Source organism: Leopardus geoffroyi, chromosome A3, assembly GCF_018350155.1.
Source record: "Leopardus geoffroyi isolate Oge1 chromosome A3, O.geoffroyi_Oge1_pat1.0, whole genome shotgun sequence".
NCBI lineage: Eukaryota > Metazoa > Chordata > Mammalia > Carnivora > Felidae > Leopardus > Leopardus geoffroyi.
In genome coordinates, this window is record NC_059336.1 from 102175871 (window position 1) to 102188024 (window position 12154).

The 12154-nt window shown below is 47.6% G+C and overlaps 1 pseudogene; it reads left to right on the forward strand.

Annotated features, from left to right (window-relative positions):
* Nucleotides 1-713: 713 nt before the first annotated feature.
* Nucleotides 714-816, forward strand: LOC123581763 (annotated as a pseudogene).
* The last annotated feature ends 11338 nt before the right edge of the window (nucleotides 817-12154 follow it).

Here is a 12154-nt window from a genome sequence, read left to right on the forward strand (position 1 = left end):
CCGCTGGGCGGGTTGGGAGAGAGCCAGCCCGGCCCACGCGGGGCTCATCCTCATCGCCCCCCCCCCCCCCCGCCACCTCCTCTTCTCCCCATGCAGGGGAGGGCACCTGGAGGAGGCAAGGGGCCTTTCTGTCCTTTGGAACAGCTCTGACATTGCACCGCTGGCCCAGCGCCCTGGGACCCAACTCTCAGACCCCAGAATGGAAATATTCTGGAGGAAATAAATGACCCCGAGTGACCAGGCAAGTGGGAAATAGAGTTGTACTCCCAGAACTGCCAGAGTCAAGATCTCTCTGCTGCGCAGCTGGAAATTCCAGGTAGCACTAAAACCAAGGATCACATCTGGGGAAGGTTTTCGGATCCAACTCTATTTTATCATCATCATCCCTAAAAACTTCAGAGCATTTAGCAAGCCCTGTGCCATGTGCTTTGCATATCTCATCTCATTTAATCATCAATAACACTCAAAATGTAGGCGTTCTAATTATCCCCATCTCACAGGGGAGGCAACTGAGGTCGAAAGAGGCTAAGTCACATCTTAAGGTCCTCCAGTAAGTGGCAGACCAAAGCCTCCAAGACTTTCCAGCTCCAAAATTCAAGGTCTCAGGGCCCTTTTCTTTAGGAATAAGAGCACCCAGAATGGTGGGAATGGCAGCAGACAGCACCTTGGACAGCATCCACCACACAGTTGATGCTTACCAAGTAGGTGCTCAATAATTGTAATGCTCCTCCCAGGCTTAATCATATTAAGACCAGGGACATGTCCCCAGACCTAGTCCTTTGTATAGGTCTGGTTTGATAAGTGCTGGTGATCAACCAACTCTGACTCATCTTATGAGGGGGCATGTCTGATCCTAGGTTATCTGATCAAGCCTAAGAAATCACAACACAGCTAGTGTAGTAACTTCAGGATAACCGTTGCCAATTTGCTAATTACCACTTGCCATTAAATGAATTTGAAAACTAAAAGTAAAAGAATTTATATGGAAAGGCAAGGAAAAGAAAACTTGAATAGTCAAAATAAATTGTGGATAAAGAAAAAAGTTGTAGGATTCACAGCACTCAATTTTAAGAATTACTGTAAAGCTACTGTAATGAAGATAATCTATAGTATTGGCAGATGGAGAGACACATAGATTAATGGGTCATAGGGTCCAGAAATGCAGTCATACAAATATGTCCAGTGGATTTTTTTTTTAATCTTTAACGTTTATTTATTTTTGAGATAGAGAGAGACAGAGCATGAACAGGGGAGGGGCAGAGAGAGAGGGAAACACAGAATCTGAAACAGGCTCCAGGCTCTGAGCTATCAGCACAGAGCCCGACGCGGGGCTCGAACTCACGGACCGCGAGATCATGACCTGAGCCGAAGTCGGATGCTTAACCCACCAAGCCACCCAGGCGCCCCTGTCCAGTGGATTTTTGACAAAAGTGCAAAAGCAGTTCAACGGGGGAAAATTCTATTCAACAAATGATGTGGGAGAATGGACACACATATGCCAAAAAAAATTAACCTCTAGTAATTGTAATGCTCCTCTTCCCTTGCCCAGAACTTCCTTCATATGTCGGGGGGTGGGGGGACAGGGAGGGTGGATGTTGCCCTGGAGGATGACTATGGAGAGATAAAATATAGAACACAAAAATCATCTACTAGCCCCCAAGAGCCAGGTTTATGGACAAGGGCATCTCAGGTGCCTAGATCCCAGCCTCTAGACCAATCTCTTTCCTGCAAGGTAACATGGAGAAGGGCGAGTGCTGTTTACTGCCTCTCCCTCTCTCTTGTGGAAAGGTGTGCTGAGAACTGGGATCTCTGAACCCATGAGTAACTAGGACCCAAGGTGGTCCTGGTTGACCGCAAGCTCCCTGACTCAGATTCACCTCTTATAACTTCTCAGTCTTCTGGCTCAGATCAAGTGCAGATTCACTTCTGTTTCACTCACTACACACCAGGTGCTCAAGTAAGAAGCAGTGTAAGAAGCAAATTCCTTATGCTCCTGTCTGTTAAAATCAAGATTGCTGTGTCCACCCAGCTGAAGGCTACCGCATCATGCCAGCTTCCTTAGGGTCACCTATGATGAAAAAAGTAAACAACCCACGCAGGGTGGGACTCTCTTAAAGTCACTGAATGGTCTGTGGAGTGAAACCTACCAGTAAGCTTTGCCTGAGCATCTACAGAGTGCAAAGCCTCCTCTGACCCCTCACTCCTCCAGGGACAGTAACAAATGCATTCTTGTTGTGCAGGTCAATATTTTACAGACCTCATTTCATTTAAGATCATCTACAATCATATATGATAAGCATCATCAACCCCCATTGTATAAATGAGGAAACTAAGTCTCAGAGAGGTTAGGTAGTTTGCCCAAGGCCATTCAGCTTAAAAGTGGAAAAGGGGGGATGTACTCTCTGACAGCTTGATCTGGTTCTCCAGAGGCCCACCCCACAATGCTCTTAGTTTGGCAGATTCACCCAGAGTTCAGTAGCCCCAAATCCTTGCCTAGTGGCCTGCTGGTTCTGTGAAGGAAGATCTCCTTTCAAGAGTGGACTTCACGCGAATCCTTGGACCCAGTCATAACAGAAGGAAAATCTTTGGATTTCTAAAATATCAAAGTCAGCGATCAGCAGTCTTCACCACCCAAAGCAAATGTTGGAAGACAATGGTTAAAGCCAAAGTGCACCAAGAGTCAAAGAGTAACGATCTTGCCAGTGTCTGCCACTCCTCGTGAGGCACAGAGCCAGGCTGGGCTTAGTGCTTTTTTCTCCCTTACCCACTTGTTCCTGGCTCTCAGAACAGACCAGGGACAATGGGTCCCCCAGAAGACATCCCTCCTCCCCTTAAGACCTTTGAGGCAACACCCTCCCCAGTTTAGGGTCCCTGTAGATCAGGGCCCCAGAAAATCCTGGCATTGATGGAATGAGGTGCGTCTTGGCAAGGGGACCTGCGCGTTTAACACAATGACCTGATTGTGTGGCTTGTTCCAACTCAGCAGCACTCTGGTCACATGTCCTCTGGGCATCAGGTGCTGTGACCTTTGCCCAGAGATTTGGAGCCCTGGGTGACAGGGCTGAATGCCAAAGAGGAGGAGGCTGATCTAGCTGTCTCCCACTGCCCTTGGGGTCTGGGGGAGGCTGCTCCCTGTACACCTCTCATTGACCCTGGCCAGGGCCTGAGCCCGACTTTCACCCGGATTGTACTCAGAGCATCCTCAGCTGCCTGTAACAAAAAAGCAGCAGGCAGGCGGCATTCCCAGGTAAAAAGTTAAGGGCTACTGAGTTTCCGCTTCTACCGCCAGCTGCCAAGAACCAATGGGGGGCACACACGGCTGAGACTTTGGCCCAGTGTTTGTCTTGTTAACTGCTGTGTGTCCAGCGCCCAGCACCACTTGGTCACAATAAAGTCATTGTGTTATCCTTGCTGCTACCATTCATTCCACCGAACACGCACGCAAGCACCAATGTTTACTGAGCCCCTCCTATGTACCAGGCACTATAACAGGCATGGGGGAACAAAAGTGATGAGCACTCCTTGCCCTCATGCCACTTATCTGTTACAGGGGGCGGGGGAGGGAGAGAACAGGTGACAAACAAATAAATAAGTGATAAATATAGTATGTCAGTGGTGGAGAGAAATAAAGCAGAGGAACAGGGATAAAGAGTCAGGGAGAGGGTTGCAATAAGGGGGACTGGAGAGGGATTCACTGAGAAGGTGATATGGGCCAAGACTTGGAGGTGAGGGACAAGCATCAGGCTAATGGGATGAGAGCAAGCCTGGCATATTTGAGGAAGGCCAAAAGGCCAGTGTGGCTGGAACAGAATAAAAGAGGGAGCGAGGAGAGGAGATGTGTGAGGGAAGTGACAGGTGACATGCCCTGATGGAGGAGGACTTGGGAGGCCACTGTCAGAGTTTTGTCATTTTCTCTGAGTGAGAGTCCAACTGAATATAATTTGGAACATATTAGAAATCATGCCGGCATAGATAGAGATAAGAATAGAGATAGAGATAGAGATAGAGATAGAGATAGAGACAGAGATACGTAGTATTATTATATATAGTGATATATTATACATATATTTGACGTATATTGTATGTAGCATCACACGTTATTATATAGTAGATACACATAGCAATAGTAATACACATATGTACTGACAAATGTATTAAACGAAATCATGGGTATGACAGCATTTGTTCACCATAAAGAGTGATATCAGGCTATAGTATTATTACAACTTAAGAGTTTTCAAGGTGCTTTCACACACAGTGGCTCCCAAGAACCAACCCAATGAGATTAAACAAGAAGCTATCCTTAAGCACTTTGTATTGCAAACGAGAAAACTTGGGTTTAGAGATAGTGTGTAGAGTGGTTTTTGCTCAAGGAATCACTCTAGGAAATACTCCTCTATGTTATTACTTGGGAGCCAGTACATGTGCCAGCTCCCACATTCTCCTTCTTTATGAAGATGGGGACACCAAGGTCCGAGAAGCTGAGTGATGTCCCCAAGGTCTGTAACTCAGTCCCAAGCCTGGGACCCTAACTTCCTGTCAGCCAATTCTCTTTTTTCACTGCCCTGTGTAGAAGCAAACACCCTTTGCATACCTTTTCACCCCCTCCATCCCATTCAGCATTTGTCTGTCGTTCAGCCCCAAGGGTGTTATTGGTGTCAAGGTTGGGGTAGGGTTTGAAATCCATAAACCTTGGGCAACTTGAGGCACATGCCTCCTCCCTATCCCATCAGCTGGTCTATGACAGTCTGGGTCCTGGACCAAGATCTCTATCCTCTCTTGTCGGATCTGTCATCAGACAGAAACTTCCCCTTGGCCATTGAAGTTTTGAGGTGAGAAGAACCAGATTGACCCGCAGTGGCTACAATTTGGGGGAGACCCAAGGTCTGAGCCCTCCAGGGGATATAGGAAGATAGGACAGGACTATCACTTACATTCAATCTGGTCTTCACGGGGCTGCAGCCTGTCACCACCAGAACAAGGATGAAATCAAGAGTCAACAGCTAAGTAGGGCAATATTTCCACTACCCCATCCCCAACATTGCTTCTCTCCAGCCCCACTGCTTCTGTCACCACTCAGCGAACCATGGTCACACAGCCTCTTCCAGCCTGTCATGTGGCTTCCTCCAACCCATTGTCCACATTGCAGCAAGGAAGAACTTTCTAAAACATAAGTCTAGGGGCACCTGGGTGGCTCAGTCAGTTAAGCATCTGACTTCTGCCCAGGTCATGATCTCACGGTTCGTGAGTTTGAGCCCCACGCCAGGCTCTGTGCTGACAGTGCAGACACTGCTTAGGATTCTGTCTCTCCCTCTCTCTCTGCCCCTCTCCTGCTCTCTCTCTCAGAATAAATAAACTTTAAACTTTAAATATAATAATAATAATAATAATAAAACATAAGTCTGGCCGTTCCTTTTCCAGTGCTAAAATCCTTTCAGACCTTCGCTTTGCATTTAGAATAAAGTCTAATTCCATTAACAAGTCTATAAGGACATTAGTGATCTAACCCTGTACACTGTCCCAGTCCCATCTCTCAGCCCCTACCATACCTGCATACACACACACACACACACACACACACACACACACACACACTATAATTGTACTTGATTTCTCACTACAGTGAGAAATGTCCCTAAATGTACCTGGTGCCTCCTGGCCTCTGGACCTTCTTCACATTGTGAACTTTTTTTTGGCCCATACCAGAATATTTGATCTTCACTTTCTCCCATTCCTCTGTTTGCCTGGCTGGTTGCATTTCTTTCTTCCAATATCTGCTGAGAGGTCCCTTCTGAACAGCTAAGACTCTGTGAGGTGCCCTGCTCCATGCTCCCCACACCTCCCCTCTCCACTCCTGCTCTGTCATGGCACGTAGCACACCTCCCTGCGAGAACCTGCCTATTTATTCCACGAGGATGTGATTCTTGTTCTGCACAGTTTCCACTGTGTTCCCAGGTCCTAGCAGGGTGCCCAGGACTTGGTAGATGCTCAGTAAATATCTGTGCAACTAAATTCATGGAAAGAGAGGGAAGGAGAGAGAGAGGGAAGGAAGGAGAAAGGCTCTCCTGGTGAGGTAACCCTGGTGTTATATTCATCACCATAACTGCTCCAAGTTCATTATCCTTCACATTTCTCCATTTCTTAACAGTTTACAAACACTTTCACAGCACCCTATTGATAGGATGTGAATATATATGCTTTTTTTTTTTTTTTTTTTTTTTTTACTAAGCATGACAGACCTGAGAATCAGAGTGAGTGAGTGGCTTTTCCAAGCTCACATAGCTCAGAGTAGGGCTGTGTCACAGACCCAGGTCTCTCTGATTCTGAGCTCACAACTCCTGAGGCTCTGGAATGGAGACACTGGGTCTCAAGCATGAGGGGCCAGCTGTCTCTTGAATTCTGAAGGAGGGAATAACACAGTCACCCAGTTTGATCTATGGAAGTGGCCTTGGGATCCCAGGGGGCTGGGGTGCACCCTCTTTCCATTCCCCGATTAGTTGTGAGCAGTCAGGAATGTTCTCAGGATGAAGAGCATCCCCCAGTCACGACACCCACCCTGACTTCTGTACACTTTGGTCACTGTCTAGAGGATGACAATGACCCTGGATTAGGAAACCTCACAGGTACCTCACTTCTTCCTCTGCCCAACCTGCTTACCTTCAATCTTTAAAGGCATATTCAAGAGTAATGAAAAAAGAAGCCAGACTAGACTACAGGACAGCCAATGAATCCCGCCTATTTTAAAGGAGCCCCACAATTCCGTTTCTCATTTTCCGTCTCACCAGGAAAATATTCACACATGTGCACAAAGAGTTCATTGCAGAACATTTTAATGAGAAAAAAGTGAGAGAGAAAAATACATGGAAAGGGGGAGACTTATATGCATTATGTATGCATATATTATATATGCATTATATCCATATTTTGGACTGTGATTGAGAAGTTCAAAAGAACAAGGTAGAGCTATGTCCTAAGATGTAAAGATGTTCAAGACATTGCTAAGCAAAAAAAAAAAAAAAAGCAACTTGCCGAGTGAGATTTACATCCAGTATGCTACTATGTATGCTGAAACACACACTCCTAAAACAAAGGTCAGACTTTCTAAGGGGAACAAACATAGGTATGAATAGCAACGTTCTGGAAGGACAAACATCAAATAGATAACACGGTTACCTCAGGCTAAAGGCTGGAGGAAGGGAGACATTTATCATGACTGTTTGAATTATTTATGATATGTTATGCGTATAATCTATAAATAAACAAACAAACAAACAAACAAAACATCCATGTTCCATCCTCTTTCTCCCCAGCCCCCTCACTCCATTACCCCCTTCAGAACCTCCAGAGTCTGCCGGTGTTGAGTATGGAGACAGTGACATTCCCCAAGGTCTACGAATCGTGGTCTCTACCATCTTTACCGTGGCTAGTTTTACTGTCAGTCACTGATACTTACTGAGCACCCGTTGTGTTCCAAGCACTTTGTCTGACTTAATCACCACAATATAATAAAAGAGAAGTACCCTTAGTCGTCTCACTTCTCAGACTCAGAAACTGCGGCTCAGAGAAATGTGATCGGGCAATTGGGAGAAAGTCACACAGCCAGTGCAAGAATGTGCCAGGATCCCGGCTTTGGCTGCCGGACAGCCAGCTCTGTGGTCCTGACTCTTACCTACACTGTCCCTGCATCGTGGAGGGCAGTGTCATGGTGCAAGCGGGAAAAAAATCCTTCCTCAGGGCTCCGGGCTCTCTCTCCTCTGCAGTGAGCCTGAGGGAAGTGATTCCACTTGGAAAAATGAAGTCTCCGAGCAGACATGCTCAAAGTCTGTAACACGACAGGGAAGGCAGCAGGACCACAGCATACTCTATGAGGCTCAGAGGAGAAGAGCTTAGGACGAGCAAAAGGAAAATGCTACCTTAGATGACATGCCTAAAAATGAGGGGAAAAAATTTAAACAAAGCTTACCGAAGTGTATAGGTTTAAGGTCTGAGGATCTAACGTAAAACACTGTGGCTGTCATGATTAACACTTGCCGAGAGAACACATTGTTAACATTTGCTAGGAAAACGTTCTCACCAAAGAGAGAGAGAGAGAGATTTGTGAGGTGATGGATATGTTCATTAACTAGATAGTGGGGATCCTTTCACGACGTATACAGACATTCACTATGATGTACACCTGAAATATCTTACAATTTAATTTGTGAGTTATATCTCAATAAAGCTGAAGACAAAAGAAAAAGAAAAATGTATCCGACTCACTCATTCTTGCCACAAATGAGTTCTGTGCCTGGGCTTTGCCAAGTGCATGGGAATTTCACGAGGGCAAGGTGGAATGCACTGTGACCCCAACCTTTGCCTTGTTTTTTATTCTTTCCTTTACCTGGCCTCTCGGAGGGCCGAGGAAGCCTCGGTCTCATTACTAAGGGCCAAGCTTCTTCCAGTCGGCCACGGGTGGCCCCTGAAACTGACAAACGAGACTCATTTTCTAGTTTGTCTTCTAATTCGTTCCCCTGGGGCTCCCTGGCCCTCCGTGCCCTGGAAACACCTCATGGGGCAGTGGAGAGAATGTGGGCTCAGGTCTTAGATGAGCCTCGGTTCGGATCCTGGCTCTACTGCTCGGCAGTGAGGTGACCCAGAGCAACCTCTATGTCCCAGTTGCCTCAAAACTTGGCTTCACTGGGTGTGTGTAAGGTACTCAACAGTCCCTACTATTTAATAATACTTAGTAAATAATAGTTGTTATTGGAAAGAAATGCCATGCTTAGCATTCCCTCAAGGTGATGCTGTGTCCACCCTCACGTGGGGGACGTAGAACAGCCAGGATGGACATATTGCTGGGGCACTGAGGCACAGATAAAAAAATCGGGCTTCAAAGTGGTAAACCCTCAAGGCTGCTCCTCCAAATGCAGGGAAGACAGGGGCTCTCCAGAAGAATGCAAGAGGTCCTGAGTTCGGAGGAGGCCCAAAGTCTGGCAAAGTGTCCAGGACCACTCTGCTCAGCATGCAGGAAGCCTTCCGGGAGCGAGGCAGTAGTGAAGGGTAGAGGCAAAAGACAGATTAGATCTCCTGAATCCTCTCTATCCCTCAACCTCTCCCCCAACCCTGCTCCCCAACCACCAGGGTCTCCTGGTCCTTTCATCAGGGCTCCGGGCACTGCTGAGGGGTAGGGGAGGCCATGCTCTGTTCTGTGGTTTGTGTGAACCACAGGAACCTCTGGTATTCCAAGGCCACAGAGAACAAAGCCAGCCTGGAGTCTGATGAAGAGCCCTGAGCCTGGGTTTTTTCCTTGGTGCCTCCCCAAAAACTGCTGTCAGGAAGACAGACCACTCCAGGGCCCTGGCATAGGCCTGAGAAGATTCTTGTGCCCTGACTCTTGCTGTTCTGGGCTGGACCAGGGGCCTAGCCAAGAGGAGGGCATTCCTGCTGAGTGAGCAGCTCTCCTCTCCTGGGACAGGAAAGTTTTCTGGCCATGAGGGTCTGACCTCACTCTGGCCACTCCTTGGGTTCCAGAACCTTCCTTCCTGACTGGTGGGTGAATAGGCACTCGGGAGAGGGAGCCACTAGGATGGGGTAAGCAGAATTTCCAACACTGAAGGCAGGGCCTGGATCACGAGTGCTTATTCGGTCATCGAGTCAGCCACCTACCAGCCGGGTAAACTTGGATATGCTACCTACCTTCTCGGGGGCTCAGTTTTCTCATCTGCAAAATGGGTTGCCAAAGGGCCTGGTTTATTATTTGTAACTTTTAAAAAGCTCTTAAAACTAGAAAAAAGTTGACAGCTGGTATCCCTGCCGTCTATTGTTCCCGTCTTCTCCTGTCACCCTCCTCTCTGCTTCCCCAACGAGGCTCTTTCCTACTCAGGTGGCCTACAGATACCCCAGACACAGCCCCCGAAGGGCTGCAGGGTAGGCAAAGAGCTTGAGAGATGCGTGCCCAGGATGCATCCCCAGCCCAAAACAAACTGGACAAATGCCACTGGTGGCTTTTTCCAAACTGCCTTCCACAAGCGGGGCCTTTCCTTTCACCTGCCAGGACCTGTATTTCTATTTCTGTGTTTGGAAAGCCTGAGGGGGAGGGGTGGCACACGGGCTAATTAATGATTGATTCTCTGGCTGGGCAACGAGGAGGCCTCCGGGCAGGCTGTCAGCCATTTCCTGAGGTGTGGGACGGGGTAGAAATCCCAGGTGGCTGCGGCTCCACTGGGCAAGTCTGTGAGGGGAGAGGGTGGGGCAAAGGTGGCAGGTGCCCTTAAGACTTCTGCCCTCTGTGAAATGGTGAAGTTAGCAAGGCTGGGAGCTCTGCCCTGACACCCTTATGCCCAGCTCCCCTCAGAGACACCCTCCCTCGCCCCCTCCTCCCCCTTCTCCCCCTCTTCCTTCCCCCTCCCCCTTTCCACAGCCCACCCTGCACCCCCAGTGCAGGCTCACTGGCCCTTTCCTCCCCCTCTCACCTGCCCATCACCCAGTGGTTCACATGGCTGCTTGATAAACTCCCCAGTACTTTGGGGAGGGGATTAAAGGGACTGACTTCTACAGCAATGTTTTAGAGAAGTTTTCATTCTACCCTTGGAAGTATTGCCCAGCCTTTGTGGCCGAATAATAATTAACTTTTGTACAGAGCTGTAACTTTCAAAGGGTTTCCACATTCATAATTCTGTTCATCCTCGCAACAAATCTGGCAGGCGGGTCTTAACCTCCTCACTCCCCACCTGCGCCCACATCCTATGGAAGGAGCAAGTGAGGCTCAGAGAAAAGAAATGGTCCTATTTCACACAGCCAGGGCTAAACTGCTTACCTTCTAACTCTTAGCACAGAGCTGCTGTTTTCTTCCCAAAGAACGAACTTTCATCCCCGGGATTGTTTCCCTTGTAGGGAAAGGGGGTATGACAGGTAAGCACTCAGGGTTTGGGGGACGAGGGTTTCCTTCAAGGCTGGCCTCTGGGTGGTCTGCACAGAGAAACTTCTGAGATTGCATGTCAAAGTGGGACAGGGGGAGGAGAGAGGGAGGTTCTCTCCCTCTCCTAGGATTAAGAGGTAAGGCCCATGGCCCATGCTGCAGTTCAAGGGGCCAAGAAGGTGATAGGATGCCACCTGTGCGATTAAACAGCCACACCAGTAGTCAGTGCAAACTGTGAGCTGCTTATGAAAACCCTAAACCACTCTTTTTCCCAATTCTGTCAGCCAACTCATCCTGGTTTGCTTAGGGCAGTTTGGTTTTAGTACCAGAAATCCCACATCTAGGGAATATCCTCAGTTTCATCCCTGGCAAACCCTACCACCAGCTCTGCCAATGTCAGCTGAATCCTGGAAAGAAAGACCATCTTTGGAAGGCTCTGCAGATCAACTTAGAATATTTTAAAAATCACAGAATACTCCTTGGAGTTAGGCAGCTATACCTGGTATGGATATTAAACTCTTTGAACGTTAAACCTGAAAGAACATTCATTCCCACAAAGAAACACTCAGATCTATGGCCAGATCTGTCCAATTTTTAAAGGCAAGCCAGAGCTATTCTTTCGATCTTCATGTTGGTAGTTAATTACATTTTCTTGGAAAAACACTGAGTTAAAAAAAAATTGTAACTGGGTTTGAATCACAGGTTGCCAGTTGATAATCTCAGCATGAAAACCTAATGGGTATCAAATCTAAGAGAAGCTGGAGAAGAAAGTGTTGGTTTTAAAAAGTGTGCACTAGTGTCTGACTCTTGATGTCAGCTCAGGTCATGATCACATGGTTCGTTAGTTCGTGCCCCACATCAGGCTCCATACTGACAGCGTGGAGCCTGCTTGGGGTCTTCTCTCTTCCGCTCTCTCTGCCCTTCTCCCATGCATGCACTCTTTCTCTCTTTTAAAATAAACAAATAAACAAACAAACAAACTCGAGGCAGATATACTTTTAAAAAAATTAAAAGTGGGGGGCACCTGGGTGGCTCAGTCAGTTAACCATCCAACTTTGGCTCGGAACATGATCTCACGGCTCATGCGTTTGAGCCCCTCATCAGGCTTTGTGCTGACAGCTCGGAGCCTGGAGCCTGCTTCAGATTCTGTGTCTTCCTCTCTGCCTGCCCCTCCCCTGCTCGTGCTCTGTCTCACTCTCTCTCAAAAACAAATAAACATTGGAAAAAAAATGTTTTTAATAAAAAGCGTATTCTAGG